General features: G+C 39.6%; 1 long non-coding RNA gene across 3 annotated transcripts in view; it reads right to left on the bottom strand.

The window, feature by feature from the left end:
- Positions 1-18636, bottom strand: part of LOC122174231 (uncharacterized) — a 923450-nt gene that overhangs the window by 134093 nt on the left and 770721 nt on the right. Inside the window, exon 1 of one of the 3 annotated variants that reach the window (XR_010594534.1) lies at positions 14741-15054. The exons of 1 other annotated variant lie outside the window; for it this stretch is intronic. This is a non-coding gene — a long non-coding RNA (uncharacterized LOC122174231). Of the gene's footprint in view, positions 1-14740; positions 15055-18636 lie in introns of those variants that run through there. One more of the 3 variants, XR_010594531.1, reaches the window with a different exon arrangement.

An 18636-nucleotide genomic window follows, 5' to 3' on the forward strand; every position in this document is an offset into this window, starting at 1 on the left:
CCCTAGCAATCCCTCCCGCACCTCCCCCAAAAAGGTTCCATACTTTTCCCACCCATACCCAACAGCCATCCAAGGTCACACCCAGTCTCCTTCCCAGGAATTTATTTTCCTCTCCCTCAATTCCTCCATTACCCCTGACTCCCCCAAGCCTTTGCACTGCTACTAAGGGATGCAGGAAATACGGTTCTGTATTGTAGTTTAAATGAATTATTACTCAGAGTTCTGTATTAATATGCCTAGTAAGGAATCTATTTGTCAAAAAACATTTCCTGAATCGTTTTTGTTGTCTGTATTGTTACAGACATACTTGCTGACAGGTATTTTGAAATAAATGACCAAAATAATTGAAACTGGTGTGAGAATAATATGTTATTTTGAAAAAATATGCAGAATTCCTCCAGGAGTAATTTGTTACTGGCTTGGGTGAAGTCCAATTATAAAACAGATCACCAGTTTAGAGTGTCTGTCCTGTTTTTGACAGTCTGCCCTGAAGTAGGCACTCACAGTTGTGAGCCATTCCAGACAGCATGACAGCAAGATCTACCAGTTAGAATGGTATAAAATATGAATGTGTGTTCATATTTAAGAGTCAGATTATAAAAAAATTGAACAGCTAAGAATATTGGTATATTGAAACTAACTAGCACTTTCAGCTATGTACTGATGGCTTTGGCTATATTTTCATAACACGCATCACATAATAATCCATACTTATAAATGGTCTGGGCAGGTTTCTTCCCCCTACTAGGCTGAGGAGGCTCCCTCTAATGGGAGACCTCAACACATCTCCTGAGGAGACCATCAGAGGTGGGGCTAAACTCTAATCCCTTAAAGGACCAGCCCAGTTTGTGACATTCCCCCTCCTTTTTCCATCTACTTTAATCACTGTTCACAGCAATAGTCTCCAGGGGATTAGAGGCTGGGTGGGGAAGTGTGAGGAGGGAGAGGGTTAGCTGGTGTCAAGTGAAAAACTAGGAAGAAAACAGTGAATAAAGGATACCTGTGGATAAAGAATACAGGTGACAACAAATTAAGAATTCAGAGACAGTCAGAGCAGATACATATCTTAGACAAGGCCTCAGGCAGGTGAAATTTACATACCATACGTAGCATGGGCTCAGCATTGTCACTAATACTAGTAGCAGCATTACAATGAAAATTCTTTTTGAAGCCTAAGATTTTTGTAGATAGTTCTGTAATTAGGACAGAACAACCGCACAATATATTTTACCAGTAATTCAGCTTCATTGCAGGGATTTCTAACTAACAGTAGTACAGTAGAAATGCATATTAAAAAGTTGTTCTTGCTTTCATTAAACCCCCACCTACATCTCCAATACACCTCCTGTGCTTCTCTATCCCTATCATTCCACCAGTGATGCTAATTTTGACTTTTCTTTCATTTCCTTCTACCCTTGTTCCATGCATAGAGGGCAGCACGGAGACACTGTCCCAAAACCTGTTCCCCTGACCACTTTACTCATTCAGATGCCTTGTAAAACAAACACTTCTGTTGCATCATCTGAGACAATGCACAGGGGAAAAACAAATTCATTGAATGGAACACCACAGAGTTCCTTTCATCCTGATTCAGCAAGGTGCTTAACCATGTGCCTAAATTAAAGCATGAAGAGTCCCATTGACTTCAAAGGGAATACTGTCATGCTCAAGTACTTTACTTAAATGTAGTCCTTACTGAACAGTGGTGTTATCTTATTGAGTCATTCTAAGAAGGTTAGGAGTGAAAAGGTCCAGAGAAGGGCAAAGACAACGGTTATGGGACTTCTATATAATACAGCACTGCAAAAATTAGGATTATTCCACCTATAAAAGGAAACGAGTTAAGAGATTTAGCTGAAATATGCAAAGTTCCAGCTAGTAAATACACACTCAATCATACATCCTGGACTCCAACCTCATACTTTAAAAGGTTAAAAACAATATAGACTTGAGTAAAAAGTAGTCTAGTGGTAAGATTTCATTCTGTAGCTGAAACTGGAGTTAAGATTATATATTGACCTGTGATTGCAAAACACTGCAAATGTGCATTGGGTGGGCCCTGGAAAAAGTTTGTTGTGAAGCTTCCTTCTTTAAGTTGAGTGTTTGGTCAGTAAAAAATGTTACTTGAGGATGGTGAAAATGTTAGTTTTTGGCTAAACTTTTTTTTTTTGTAATTATTATTTTAGTGATTTCATTGATAGGAAATGCAATTGAGCAACCATTGTGTTTTTTTTTTTTAAAGTGTGGATTTAATTAGGAGCCTGGTTAAACAAATATGTATAGAAGTTCACAGAACTTCAGGTTTTGGTGGGCAGACAGTGGGCCACCTCTATTGAGAGCACCCTGCCACTGATTCAGGAATTAAACAAAAACAGTAGAGATTTTAACCACTGTGACAGGACAGAGAGAGAGAGATGCAGATTCTCCAGATCAATTGAGTTGCATTTTATGAAAAAAATGGGTCAGGAAGAAAAGATATATTTAAGCCACTTCTGTATTCCCTTATCCCACATGACTTCCCATTTAGGACAGATTGATCAAGAGAGAAAAAAAAATCAGTACTGAAACTACTTCCTTTGGCAGCCATTTAATATCACACGTTAATTTAGAACATAAAGAGTTATGAACAAACTTGTGTGGGGAATTTTGCGTAGGCAGAACAGTTACCCAAATAGAAGTTTGTCCAGAAAACTGAAGTTAAGAAGCCTAGTCCTATATTTAATACAGGACCATGAATCAAGACCTTGGTTTTATACTGCATTCAAGAGAAAAAACACTCCTACAGCTCAGTGCATCCTCATACTGCATATACTTGTTCAGTACAGTCTCTGGAATAGACCAGAACACTTATCACAGAGGATCATACTTTGGTCAATTAAGTCTGCTATCTTTCCCATAGCAGTAGCTTGCAGATGAAGAATCAGAGGAAGGCAAACAAAAACCTATAGTGGATCAATGTAATTGTTCAAGAGTTTCTTGGGGATTTTCCATCAAAATGTGTTTTAACAGAAAATAGTTTCCACAGATGATTTTCCATCAGAAAAATCAAAACAAAATAATTAGTTTTGAGTCACGACAGCCCAGGCCAAAATGTTGTTTTGGGCTCATTTCCACATTAGCCTTCGTTTGAGCTGCTGTGATGTCTCATGGAAAATATAGTTCAGCTGTCTCATGTCCCCATTATCCTCTAAGGACTGGGCTCCTTGGGTGAAATATATCTCCCATGATGCACTTTGGTCTCCTCTCTGGATGAGCTGCTGTGGTGGGATTGGAGGAGGAGGGCAGCAGGGGAATGAGGAGAAATGTGGTCCAGCCAGGAAGCTTGCCCCATAAAGGAGAACAAGGGCATGAGGTACCTGAACTACAACTCATAAGAAGACCTGTGGCAGCTCATGCAGATGCAGTTTAATGTTGAACTGAGACGAAATGAAACATTTTGATTCATGAACGTATAAATGTTTCATTTCAATCAAAACCAAAAATAACGTAGTGTGTTGAAATATCTATTTCCCACAAGATGGAAATTCCAATTTTGACCACCTCCAGTACTGACAAGTTTCTTTCTGCCCCAATCAGTTTATACCTAAGGCCCTATTTGAATCACTGGATGATTGCCAATAACTGCAGCTGAGTTGCGACAAGACATGAAAAATCTCAGAAAAGCAATAATGGCCCTTTATTAATTGTGGTAATTTGGAAGAGCCAGAGAAGACCTATTTGTTTAAGAAAAATGTGCTGGAACAATATAAACATTCAAATATGTTATGTCTGCTAATTTTTTTGATAACCAGACATTTTACTGCAACTATATTACAGACATTAATGCGTGGGGCAGCTAGTGGGAGCTCTGGGGAGCCAGCAGCCTCCTCACCCCCTCTCTCAGCCCCAGGCAGCTGGGAAAATTGTGGCAGAAGCCTAGTATTGTGGGATCCGCAATATCTCAAATTAAGTAGGTCCTTATTTATACCCTTTTAAAAGTTTTTTATTACCTCTGCCTTCATAGGCATACTACAGTATAATATTATCAGTTGTCATACTTTCATCTAACTCCCTTTTTCTACTATTTGAGAAGGGGAAAAAAATGCAATGAGCTCCTGTAGCAGTGACCAGTCTGAAGCTGTATCAGCATGGACACCACAGTCAGAAGTAGTGGAGCTATTCTTTCTTTCTGATAAGAACATGCTTATTGTGAACTAAATCACTATCTGAAAACATGAATTTCACTGCAGTTTTAGTGTAGAACTCATTGCTCACCATGACAGGAAACAATTCATTTTGTTACCAGAGTTCAGACACTAGTACTGCCACACAATAACTAAATCTGAAGAGGATTGTGGAATCCTACTTTGCTTCTGAAGGGTTGATGAATTTATTTGTATGCCAATATTTTTAGTGTTCTTTCAGTCCCATGTCTATACCACAGCAATGTTTGTGTCAACTTTGTGAACGGAGTGGAAAGCTTGGCATTTTGAGGTGTACGCAGACTTGTATTATACCACATGCTTTGTGCAGGAGAGACTTTTGGATGATTTTTCCCCTGTAAGTGCCAGACCCGTCTTAAGAGTGGGATAACAATCAAAACCGTCCTCGTCTGGCTTCCACTCCTCATCCAGGCTACAGAAGACTTCTCTAAAGACACAAATTTATCATGTACATGTATCAGCTCCTTTCCCAAATATTTTAGCATTTGAAAAGAGGTTTTAATGATGTGGCATAATTCAGAGTATTTTTACCAATTTATTTTTCTATATATTTTCAAGAGATTCTTTTATTTCTTTTCCACTGAGGTGAAGATAGAATTCCCTTCTACTCATGAATGAGGTCCAAACCACAATGCAGAGCGGTACATTTGTAACTTGGAAACAATGCTAGGATCTGCTCTCAATCAAGAAGGCAAAAAGGTACACACTTCCCAGCTGTCAATGTAAAGTTTGATGGAGACTGTCTGAACAGTTTCAACAAGATTTGCTTAACTATGATAAAAGAACAAAACAATCACACTGAACATCTGTAAGTGTGATTAATCTAATCCTAACTTTTCAAAACTTGGATTTGCTTCACACTACATTATTGCCCTCACATGTTAAATATGCAAGCATGTACTGCAAGGTTTGATAAACTCTTCCATTCTTACACTTGCCAACCTGGAAACCCCCAAAATACTGAAGGAAGCATTTTGATGTCCAGGCATTACTGTTAGGTGTTCTTAAATAATGCTGTTTCTACAGGCAGAGGGGACCTGATCTTGAGAGGTGCTGAACACACACAGTTCCAACTGAAGTCCATAGAACTGGGTTGTTCTTCTCAGGGAGTTAAATTCTCGGGAGAAAACATCTCCATGCTGAGTAAACTGGCATTCTCGATGTTATATGGCACATAAAGCACACAGTTCCCATTTATGTTAATAGATGTTCCATCACAGCAGTAGTATAGAGCCATTTAACTACACTAGCATTTCAACCTATGTTGAGCAGAATGCAAATACACTGTTTCCTCTTGAAATGCCAGTTGTTATACTCAATAAAGCACCAATCATAGCTTTAGAGGTCATTAAGCTCCCAAAGGCTTATTGGAATTTTTTTTACCTTTTGAAGGGCCTGATCCAGAACCCATTGAAGTCACTAGAAAAGACTAAAATCAGGCATTTCCAAACTGGTGGGGGGCATGAAAGAACATTCAGGAGGCACGCAGCAGGGCCAAAGACAGCCCACACTGAAATGCTTAGCTCCATGCATTGTAAATCTGCAGAATGTTAGATTATCACTATCCCACAGCATATAATAAGAAAACTGAGTACTCTTTACTAATTTATCAAAAACTTCCACAATGAGAACTTCACGTAGGTCCTTAGCCTTGATTCTCTCCTGTGGATTTTTCCCTGGAAAGGGTGAATTAACCCTATGCCTCTACACTGAAGGATCCTTGCTTATCCTTGGTGACTCATACTGTTCCTAGAAGTCAATGTTTCTATGAGAAGCTAGAATAAAAATTCAAAGAGAACAGGTAGATTTCTTTTAACTTTTAGGGTAATTTTCCTATATATATTCCAGCCGGTTATTAGCGTCATTCAAAGATTGCATTCTTATGGATAGAATGTAATTAAACAGAACATGAAAAATAAGCTGTTTAAAACTGTCAAGTTTCACTGAACTAAGTAGGATTAGCAGACATTTATATAATAAAAACATAATAAATCTTATCTTTATAATGATTTCAAATAATTAAAAGCACTCTACCCATAGCCACTAAAGCAATTAGAAAATTATAATTTCAGTGTGTTGAATTACAAGACATTGCACACCCAATTTCTTACAATTACAGGGTGAGTGCTAATACTACATTAAATTAAATGGTTGATTAAAGAATTCTCTCAAGGGGTTAATGCTTAGTAGTTTGCAATGTATTGAAATCAGAAAGAACAGGATTTTTACACCCAGTTCTCACAAAGACAAGGCCAAAACCTGTGGCCAAGAAAACTTTGCTAGGTGATTAAAACTGGGGAGGAAATGCTTAGCTCCATGCATTGTAAAGCTGCAGAATGTTAGATTATCACTATCCCAATTATTCATTTCATTCTTGTAATCAGGTCAGTGAGTGCCACTGAAAACGCGCTTTTAAATACAGTCAGCTGTTAAATGAAATAAACTTAGGCTATGGCTACACTATAGAGCTCACAGCAGCCCAGCTCCACTGATGCCGATGCAGATGCTCTAAGCTCATCCACAACCATTTCAGATTTGGGGACAACTTATACCTTCAAGTCAGTGGCACTGCTATGGGTACCCGCATGGCCTCACAATATGCCAAAATTTTTATGGCTGACTTAGAACAACGCTTCTTCAGCTCTCGTCCCCTAGTGCCCCTCCTCTACTTGCGCTACATTGATGACATCTTCATCATATGGACCCACAGAAAGGAGGCCCTTGAAGAATTGCACCTGGATTTCAACAATTTCCACCCTACCATCAACCTCAGCCTGGACCAGTCCACACAAAAAATCCACTTCCTGGACACTACAGTGCAAATAAGTGATGGTCACATAAGCACCACCCTATACAGGAAACCTACTGACCACTACACTTACCTACATGCCTCCAGCTTCCATCCAGGACACATCACATGATCCATTGTCTACAGCCAAGCCCTAAGATACAACCAAATTTGCTCCAATCCCTCCAACAGAGACAAACACCTACAAGATCTATATCAAGCATTCTTAAAACTACAATACCCACCTGGTGAAGTGAGGAAACAAATTGACAGAGCGAGATGGGTTCCCAGAAATCACCTACTACAGGACAGGACCAACAAGGAAAATAACAGAACACCACTAGCCGTCACCAACAGCCCCCAACTAAAACCTCTCCAGCACATTATCAACATCTACAACCTATCCTGGAAAACGATCCCTCACTCTCACAGACCTTGGGAGGCAGGCCAGTCCTCGCTTACAGACAGCCCCCCAACCTGAAGCAAATACTCACCAGCAACTACACACCACACCACAGAAACACCAACACAGGAACCAATCCGTGTAGCAAACCTCGTTGCCTACTCTGTCCCCATATCTACTCTGGCGACACCATCAGAGGACCCAACCACATCTGCCACACCATCAAGGGCTCATTCACCTGCATGTCTACTAATGTTATATATGCCATCATGTGCCAGTGATGCCCCTCTGCCATGTTCAATGTCCAAACCAGACAGTCCCTACGTAAAAGAATAAATGGACGCAAATCGGACATCAGGAATGGTAACATACAAAAGCCAGTAAGTGAACACTTCACTCTCCCTGGATGTTCTATAACAGATTTAAAAGTCACTTTTTTTTTTGTTCAAGAATAAAGTCAGAAACAGACTTCAAAGAGAAACAGCAGAACTAAAATTCATTTGCAAATTTAACACCATTAATTTGGGCTTGAATAGGGACTGGGAGTGGCTGGCTCATTACAGAAGCAGCTTTGCTTCTTCTGGAATTGACACCTCCTCATCTATTACTGGGAGTGGACTACATCCACCCTGACTGAATTGGCCCTGTCAACACTGGTTCTCCACGTGTGAAGTACTCCCTTCTCTTCATGTATCATTATATAATGCCTGCATCTGTAACTTTCACTCCATGCATCTGACGAAGTGAGGGTTTTTTTTTTAACCCACGAAAGCTTATGCCCAAATAAATCTGTTAGTCTTTAAGGTGCCGCCAGACTCCTTGTTGCTTCAACTAGCCCTGTAGCTTAGAACCATTGAGTGGTCAATCTAACAACAATTCACAAGGAGTATAAAGTACCCAATCTAGCAAAATGCTGGGTGACTCAAAAAGCATTGACTTTCATCGGCTATGAGGGATTTAATTTCTTACAGAATCTTATATTAATTATTATTATAATATTTAATTTGGGCACTCCCAAAGGTACTGGTTGGGATAGATCACATAGTAATGGGCATTGTACAAACATTGTGTCTTTTCTATCTCTGCCCTATGTCTAAAAGGCATAAAACAGATCACGGGTTGAGGATGGGGACGTATCAGACTGGCAAACAATGGTGAGGATGGCACAACATGAACTTTCTTTCAACTTGGAGTAGGGGTTGTGTATAGGGAAAGAAAAGGAAGGAAGGGGAAGAGAAACAGGTACAGCTTGTCACCTGTCTAGCCCTGGTCAACAAGCTGGGTTCTGTAGTCGAGTCTTACAGGGGAGTTTGAAGGAAGATCATGTAGCAGTTGTATGGATATTATTAGGGAGTTTTCCCCATGCATATGGGGCAGCATGGAGCAAAGGGCAGAGGTTCTTAAATGAGAAGCTAACTGAAATGGGCACATGTGCTGGGAACGCTGTCAGAGTGAAGGTGGGGGATCACTGTCATTAGTAGTAGTATCTGACACACTAACTTAATTATTATTAGGAGACAATGATTTCTCCTCCCAAATACACCTGCAGAGGAGACAGGTGGGGAAAAGGGGTCCCTGTCCCCTCTCATGCCCTTAAGCAAATGCATGAGAGCAGTCAGAACATGGCCCTATACTCATAAAGGACACCTTATCAGATAAAACAAAACAACATTAACTTGTGTCCATACAGGGACTAGATCATCCAAGTCAGTTGTTTAAGTAAAACAACATAGTTGAAATCCTTGTTGGGGGGAGTGATGGGAGAGAGAAAGAGCCCCAGACTGAGCGGTCACCTTAAAAAACATGACTAGGATAACACACTACTAACTAGAGTAATGAGCAAGTCGCTAGCTGACTGAAGCTCATTTCAGATAAGAATAAGGTGATATTGCTGTTGTCATCTTAAGGTGAGATCATCACGTCTTCTTCATGAGACATCATCTTAGAGCTACCCACAAACTGAAATTGGTGTAGAATAAAGCAACCTACTTAGTAAGTGGTGCATTTCATTAAGAGCACTTAAGACCAGCGGTCCATGATCTGTTCCAGTTCCCAGGAGGAGATTAAGGCCTGGTCTACACTGGGGGCGGGGGGAAGGGGAGGAATCGATCTAAGTCACACAACTTCAGCTATGTGAATAACGTAGCTGAAGTCGATGTACTTAGACCTACTCACTGCAGTGTCTTCACTGTGGTGAGTCGACTGCTGCCACTCCCCCATCGACTCTGCCTGCGCCTCTTGCAGTGGTGGAGTACAGGAGTCAACGGGAGAGTGCTCGGGGGGGGTCAATTTATTGCATCTATTCTATTCGATCGCTGCCTGCCGATCTGGCAGGTAGTGTAGACATACCCTAAGGTGCTGAAATAAAGCCCTAACAGGCTTGTGACCCACTCTCTCTTCATGTTGGAGTACTCTCCGTATGAGAAGGGGAGCTGCTGGCAGGTCCTTCTTTTCTGAGACATCTCATGTATAAAATTCACTCCTCACATACCTATAATCCTGCCTTTGGTCTAATATAGACCAAGTGTTTTTACCTTCTGGGCCCATATCTTTTTCCCGTGTGGGGCAGTGAGGGGCATGAGAGGGGCTGGTACCTGTTGGTGAGGTCGGGTATTGTTTTGATCATCATCTCAGGTTGATTTTTTTCCCCCTGGTTGTGGGAAGGCAGCCGGATTTTTTTTTTTTTTTTTACAACTTTTTTTTTTTTAAATTATGTTCAAGGTACTTGGAGTCCAGGATTGCCATTCCTAATTATCTAGATAGATCTATACACATCACCTTAAAAAACATGACTAGGATAACATACTACTACTAACTAGAGACATCACAAAAGAGAAGTGAGAAATGTAACATGTACTGTTTAATATATGGGTAAAACAGTTTGATATTTCAGTAAGTAGAAATGTGAATAAGAATATATAATGAAAACAGGAAGAAAACTACATCATCCCTTTTCTCTCCAGGGCACTGACTCTGCTATAAAAAGCACATGGTGCAATTCATTTTACCCTCACATTAGGTCTGTTCTAGGGGTTTTATCCAAGGATCTGTAATGCTCATAAATGATATAATTAAGCATAGCACACATGTGGATAGGATAAGAAGTGTTGTGAAGTTTAAATTAAAAAAAATAAGTTTCTTTTATGATCTAATTTGTGGACTGTGGAGTAAATTTTCTACAAGTATCATCTCTTCTGGGTCTCCAATAATGCGCACACAATTACATATGTGTATGCAAACATCAACACTTGACAGGCATAAAGAATTGTGCCTATATGTAAACATGTGCATGAGTGTTAGAATTTCTATCCGCAAAATTCTTTGGTCCTAATGGGGGTGTGTGTATGCAATTTAGAATACAGTACTTGCACACTAACAGGTGATAGAGTCTAGGCAGCTATTGGCAGCTTCCAAATTGCTTCAAACTTCATTGATGGCCAGAAGCCTAATATTGGTTAACATTTCATTGATACCAAGAATTTGTTTGGAATATTCAGTGTTGACCAAAGTATGAGAACAGGCATATTCTGGGTGGCTATAATGTCATACTGAAGATTTTGCACATTACTAGAATGTAAATATTAACTGGTTTATGGGAAATAATAGTAAAATGTTACCCAAGAGTTAAAATAGTACATATGATTTTGTCACATTGCCCTCAGTTCTCAAGATACATCTCTATTGCAGAAGAGAAGTCACTGAAATGGACCACACCTGCTATTGTGGAGAGCACAAATTTGTCTGTATGGAAATGGGGGCATAGAGATTCAAGAGAAGATATTTCAGTACTGTGAAAGAGTTTGGGGTTGCTCGTTTGTTTTTTATTAACTGTCTCTCTCTCTCTGTGGACTAGGTCAGTGTGCCATGGTGAGCCAAAATTTGCAGACTTCTGACGTTCTAAATAAGAATGAGTGCTGTACCACAAGAAATGTGTGGCTCTCTGGTATTTATTCTGAATAGACCAGCCCCTTATAGAACTGTAATAAGACCCATGACCTTCTGACCTTTCTGTTCTAGAGAACTGATATTGCTCATTAAACAGTTTTTCTTTTTGCTAGTGACCTTCTATTGCAAATCTTCACTGCTCTGCTGAAGCAATCAATTTACAATGAAAAAAAGAGCCGCACACTTCAGAAGTGCAGATACTCTTGTATTACCACCACCACCCCCCCCCCTCCGCCCAAGATTGCTGGTTCAAGCAAGGGCTTGAATTGCACACCAATTTTCAAGGAGCCCATAACAAATATCCACTGAACCAAACTCTTGCTTACAGTTTGTGTTTATGACCAGATTCGACTAGAGGAGAACAGTGTTAATTCAAAGATGAATGTTGAAGAAGATGGGTCTCGAAAGCTATACAATTTAGTTCTCACAACATCTTAACCCAAACTCGGAAGTGTTCACATCCAGCTCTAGTTCATATATCAGAAGACCTAAATAATACCACGTTGAAAGATGAATGAACCTCAGAGCATTGCGAAAGTCAGTTAACTATGCCAAAAATAAGGAAGTTTATCTCAAACTTTCAGTCTATAAAGGTGGCATGGATAACTTACAAGAAAAAAAGCTTCCTTGTGAGTTTTTCCAGATTATTTCTGGTTTCTAGCCCTGGTTAGAATAAGGTCCGTGTGAAGAAGTAATTTTTAAGAAGTATTCATAATGAGGTTTAGTTTGAAATTCAAATAGTTTCACTATATTTCTGCTACCTAGCACCGATACTGGCTTTCTTCAAAGGAAGCGATGGCATTTGTAAGTGTATGTATACAAACTGTCCCACCCATATGACTATTATTAATGAAGAAATTTCATCAGGTAAAAACCCCAACGTTGAAACCACTTCAACAGTATGTCACAGATTCCCCCTTGCCTCTAAGCACACCTTTATAGCTAGGTGCAGTAATGTTGGGGTTACTGTCTTAGTTTCGCCTCTCAGGCGCCTCACCGACTCCACCACAAACTCTCTTTGGTCTGATATTACCCCTACTCAGGCCAAGATTATCCCACATAGAGAAAAAAGAAGAGTCCTTGAAAGCCCAGAACATAGTCCATTTATCCCATACACAGTGCACATAGTCCATACATGTCCTAAAACACACTTCAATCACATACCTCATATCCCACTCCAGCATCTTCTGCCATACCCAGATTCTCTGTCAGTCCTTGCCTGTTCTTTTATCAGAACAGCCACCTCAGCCCTTCTAGTGAGGGTCCTTCCCAGCCTTCTAAGCCTCTGCCTGGGAAAGGTCAGCATGCTAACCCCCTGTACTTGCCTCTTAACCCTCAGCCCTGGTGATCTGACTCAAGCAGGCCCTTGCACTGGTCTCCTAGCCCTCAGCCTTCCCCACGGACCTCCTAACCCATCACAGCAGTTTTCCTCTCATTTGTTAGCCCCAGATGCACCCTGCCCTCTTAATCAGGTCAACCTGGGATGTACCTGTGCTGGCACAGGAAAGCTGGACCCAGTTTCACGTAAAGCAGCAAGCCACGCTGTGACATAATTGTAGGCACATGCACATCTGCTTTTCAGTTGTGAGAACCTTTCACAGTAAAACCACAAACATGAAATTCTGTTAGTTTGGAGTAAGACCATAGAAATAAGTGAGCCCTTGACTCTTGTCAAAATTGAAAGCAGAAAACAAGGGCTAAGTCGTTTAATTATTCAAAAATTAATGTAAAGGTTCCATACTATGACTCATGACAGTTGTCCATAGGGTAGATCAGGATCCAATTGTCTCATGTGAGCCCATATACAATGCAGTGAATTTAACTGAACACACACCAGTTTCAGTTTTGTCACATTGAGTTAAAACAAAATATACAGCAAAATTTAAAGCAGTGTGAAACCGCACAAACCAACAAATAAGAGTTAATTGAATTTGAGCTGAGTGAATAATTCATAACAAGTCATTTTGTGATTTTATTGCCACTTTCTGTTTGTGGATTGTCCACAAATAAATTGTGATTTCCTTGAATTTATCAACAGTTCAAAACACCAATTGAATTATTTCTGCAAATAAATCTTGGACTGTAGACCAGTTGTAAGCTATGACTCTTCAGTACTGGAGAATTATGATTTGTGTACAGTCAAAATAGCTTTGTTCTCTGATTGACAACTATTACAGTGCAACTAATTATTATTCAAATTCAAACTTTGCTTTCTACTAATATTCTGCAGTACTCTCTTAAAAGTTGCAATTTCGATTAACATTGTTGCTACTCAAAATCTTTTCTGGAATAGCCCTATGAACCGAAAGAAGGCATGAAGTTTAAAATGTGCAACAAATTCTCAGAAGACTTATTTTCAATATTTACCTACCTTTATCATTCAATTTTGTTTTGGGGTGGAGGAGAATTTTTACCCCAGCTTTAGTAAGATTTAGTTAAGGCTACCTTTCCTTTACATATTAATATTGGCATAACACATAGTTAAACATAGGACAGGAAGGATGTGTTAGTGTCATATTCTGTGATTACAAATGAAAGGGGTTTAGGCTTTCTCTTCCTATATCATTACATTGAAAGAAAAGGCAAATTTGTTTCTGGTCCTCTGAAAAGACATCATTTATTTGGCAATTAGCAAAGGGTTTTCATGCACCTTAACCAGTACTGCTGGCAAAGGTATCTTTGAACAATGAAATAGTTTTATACCAGTGCTGTGTGGGAGGAGGGGCACAGCAGAAGGGCTGCAGATCAGCATGCTGGGCAGGAATGAGAAGAGAAAAGCTTCTTTACTCAGAATTACCAAACAGACAAGATGGTAACATGGCCTTTAAGGCTGGTATGGATTAGATCCCATCAAGATGGAAAAACAAACCATCTAGTTCACATTGAGACTTCCCCCTTGTCCTCACCTAATGGGGAGTCTGTTAACCCATTCAGAGGAAAATCCAAAAGAGTTTGCCTACAGGCTCTCTCCTTAGCACAGGGAAGTTTACCATCAAATTCATTGTTCCACTACAACAAGTCTGCACCAGCTATTTTCCCTTGAAGCGGTCACAGAGGAGCGCAAAGCCCTCCAGAGAATACCCCTGGTTCATGAGGCCTCTCCAGAAGGAGCCCTAGGTGCTAGGGACCTGCTGGAAACAGTGGGGGGGAGGGGTATAAATAAGGTGCCCTGAATCTCAAGTGTTCTTCAGCTTCCACAAGGTCGGGTAGCTGCCATAGCAACTAAGGTTCATATTAAGGTAGACCTTGCCTGCACTGGGGGTGGGCAAACTAGTCCCTGATTGCAGGGCTTCTTGGGACAAGCCAATTGTATCTTCTTAATCTCTCCACTGGCCCTACTACCATTACAATGATGAATCTTCCCCCTCACCCACCAAAAGGAAATTTGCTGACTGAGCCTACCTTTATTTTGTTCCAGCAAAGCCTGGATGCTACTACTTTTGCCAGCTGCCGGTAGTCCTTGTTCTGGTGAACCTAGACCTTTCTAGACCTGTGAAAGAAATATTTCTTCCCTCCCATACAAAACCTTTTCTAAAGCCAGCCTTCCCACTTGATAACTAACTACTGGCGAACTCTCCTGCTAGTCTTGATAGTCCAGGCAGCTGTTGCAGCTTGAGGCTCATTGCAACTTTGCTTCCAGGACAATCTTTAACCCCTTCCTTCCTTCCCTGGGCTAGAGTCAATTTTGTGTATCTCTTCACAGTACTGATGGTTTTAAGTATAGTTTTCAAAGAACTAGAACACAACCACACACTTATAAACACATAGAGTTTTATTTGGGGCCATCAGATTAAATGCCAATGTTCTAAAGAGAAATTCCCTTCTAAGAGAAAATACTTTTTCATTATTGTGGGGTTTTTAGGTTTGGTGTTTGAACTGCACTTTTTTCTAGTCAACTTGCTTTAGAAAACCTTTATAAATTAACTCATGCACAATACAGTTTGGATTGTTCATGTGATATGTGAAGAAAAGTCCATCTTTCTTTGCAACTTCAATTATTTTTTTTTTACCTAAATAAATAAAAACTATTTGAATGTACACATTTAATACAAACAAAAATGATATACAGGTGTCCCATTTTCACACTATGCTAACTGGACAGATTAGGTTTTGTTCAGAAGTTCTGAAAGTTTGTAATCTGATTTTGCATGTAGATCAATGTTTGCAATAGTCACTTTTTGAGAGGCTGTGCCATCTCCTTAGGAATAGGAAATGGGGAAAGCAGAGGGAATCATAATAGAAACTAATATTTAGCAGCTGTGAAGGAGGGAAGTGCAGATTAGATCATCCACATAAAAGGGGTGGGAACATCAAAATGACTTGCAGTTGGTCTTACTCTGCTCCTGTTGAAATCAATGGAGAAATGCTTATGGACTTCTGTGGTATCAGAGTGAGAACAACAGGCTTTTGATAATCCCTCAGATTTCTAAATTAGCACTGCAACTTCTTGTCACTCCAAAATTTAAGGGGCCAACTACCAGAAATAGCATGCTTGGATAGGCTCTTTTAAGAGGGTCCATGAAGACTTGGGAGTGACCAGGTAATCACAGAGAAAGTAGTTGCCATTCACATTTCTTCTTTTTTAATTCTTGTTTAAGTGTCTTTTTATTTTTAGATACCTACTTCTGCCTTACTAGGCTAGTATTGTAAAGTGATTTAACAGCAGTTTTTATTGCAACTATAATGCTCAAGGCAAATACAATCCTAAGCGTTCCCTGTATGTTTTGTTTAATTGCAGATGTGGTGGGTATGGGTTAGTAATAATCAGTTTACAGACTGCCTTTAGCTTCTTCTGGTGTTACAGTCCAAATCAACAAGCTAGTCATTAGGCACATTGTCATCATTTTTCTCCTTTCATACACTTGACCTTTAGACTGCCCATTAAACAGAGGAAGGCCAATTCCTATCCATATCTTGGCAACAAAGATTTTCCTGCTGTGTGTACACATTTATTCAACAGAAGTTGCAGCCCAATTGACGTTCATCTGACTTGGAAGTTTCCTTCCTCTTCTACTAGAATAGGAAATATATATAATTATGGGCTAGTCCAGTAATTAGTTTTAAGGGAGGGGATTTTAAAAAGGAAAACCTTATGCTGGATGAAAGTTTTGACTTACAACTAGACTTTGAGAGGATGTTCTGGTGCATGCATCCTTTACATTGATCCATTCACAAATGCTATGTTACAAAAGCAAACAATATTCATAATCTGAACTAAACTTGCTAACTTGACTGATATTGTTCTGCCTATTTTGTATAGACCATATGGTGAATATACAAGAGGAGAAAAAGGATGAATGAGACAGGAGTAATGAAAGAACTCTAATTTGGTCTAATCTGAGAAGTTTTTATAAAGGGCTGAATCCAATGTTCATTGAAGTCAATGGGCATTGGATTTGACCTTTAGCACATCTGTTTTAGCCAAAATTCTCATAAACTAGTTCCACAAGTAGCAGAAATATCTCTTCTCCACAAAGATGTAAAAGGAAAACAAAATATACATTTAAATTCTATTATTTAATATAGAAACATTATGAATCTGAAAGGAGACAAAAAACCTCATGCAGAGAACTAAATTGGGCAAACCACTTATGTTGGTTCGCAACAGAACGTTACACTGTAATTCAGGAATGACATTTCCTATAAAAGACAGATCCCACCTTCAATAAACTAGGGAAATCTGTCTCAGATTATAGTCCTGTCATTTGGCAAGAAACTTAAATACCACCTATTTTAGCTGGATCTCCCAACGGGATAGTAGTAGTTACATATGCAAGACCTAAATGAGGAATGGATTTTGCAACCATTCTTGCAAGTGCTGTGGAGACCAAGCATGCTGAAGACAGAATGTGGTTGTACTCTAGGTAACAACAGTGACCACATTGGTCAGTAAAGATTTCTGGGTAAACTGGTGCACACAGCCAGTAGATGGAGACTTCCAGATAAGATCTATTATATAAGGATCACAAATAAGAAGAAACACATAAAAATCAAAAGGCACATACTATGGTTGATATCAAAACTGTCACTTTTTAGCCATCCATATGTGGCTAGGCTTGTAATTTTGGTAATACAGTGTTTGGTGCTGATCTTGCAATTCCCTCAGATGGAGCCATATGGTCAGGGAATTTCAGGATCAGGGCCTAACTTTGTACTACCAAATTACAAACTTCAGTCACATGTGGTGACACAGTAGGTGGCAGGGTGTGCCTGTGCACAGTTGTGGGCTTTAGGAGGTAGGAAATTCTAACACAGCAACTAAATGTCACATTTTCTCTGTGGAAAGAAATGAGTTTTGAGGAAGGATATGGAAGAGGAAAGGGAGGTTGTGTGTCAGTGTTTTAACCAGCATATCATCGAGCAGGGTTAGATGATGGGATAGTTAAAATGCCATTGGACAGTCAAGGTGAGTGTTGCCACAGGGGGCAAATCTTAGTTTCCAAGGGTAGGGTAAAGGTTCAAATGTTTGTAGTTTGTTCAACATGATCAAATGTTTGTAGTTTCATTTTTTTAAAATCAGATTTAGGGGTGTTTTTGTTTTTTAAATAATTTTTGTTGTGGTATTTATAGTTATCTCCTACTTCGTTTAAAATGCAATGGCACCATATTCATTCTGTGTTTATTTTTTTTCCTTTTACAGTAATTTGTTCAAATTGATTTCATTCACTTGGGGGCCAAATCCTGTAGTCCAATTATTCCAAAGTCCTATTGAAATGAATGAGGAATGTGATTTGGTCCTGATTTACATGAATTCAACATTAGTGCTTATAAAAATTTCTGACATGAGCATTTAAAAAAAAAAAAACAGAAGTGGACCATTCATTTATTTCCAGCTTGACAAATGGAAGTCTAAATTAGTCAGTTAGGCCTCAATCCTTTAACTGCTCCTATCAGGGCACAGGCATCTGATAACACAGGACCAGTTGCAGGATTGAGACGATAAGGATGCATTCTGTGGTTCTTAAATCAAGCAAAACTATTTACTTTAATGAGTAAATAATGCAGAATTTTGGTACATTGCTTGGGAATTGGTTCAGTGAAGACCAGAACTGTCTCAATTTTCTGTTTCCTCTGCTAATTCCCTTCTTAAGTGCTTCCTACTATAAGGTGGGGGCATAACTGGCTGGATAACAGTACTCAGAGAGTTGTTATTAATGGTTCCCAATCCTGCTGGAAAGGCATAAGAAGTGGAGTTCCGCAGGGGTCTGTTTTGGGACCAGCTCTGTTCAATATCTTCATTAACGACTTAGATATTGGCTTAGAAAGTACACTTATTAAGTTTGCGGATGATACCAAAC

Source organism: Chrysemys picta, chromosome 1 (assembly GCF_011386835.1).
Source record: "Chrysemys picta bellii isolate R12L10 chromosome 1, ASM1138683v2, whole genome shotgun sequence".
NCBI lineage: Eukaryota > Metazoa > Chordata > Testudines > Emydidae > Chrysemys > Chrysemys picta.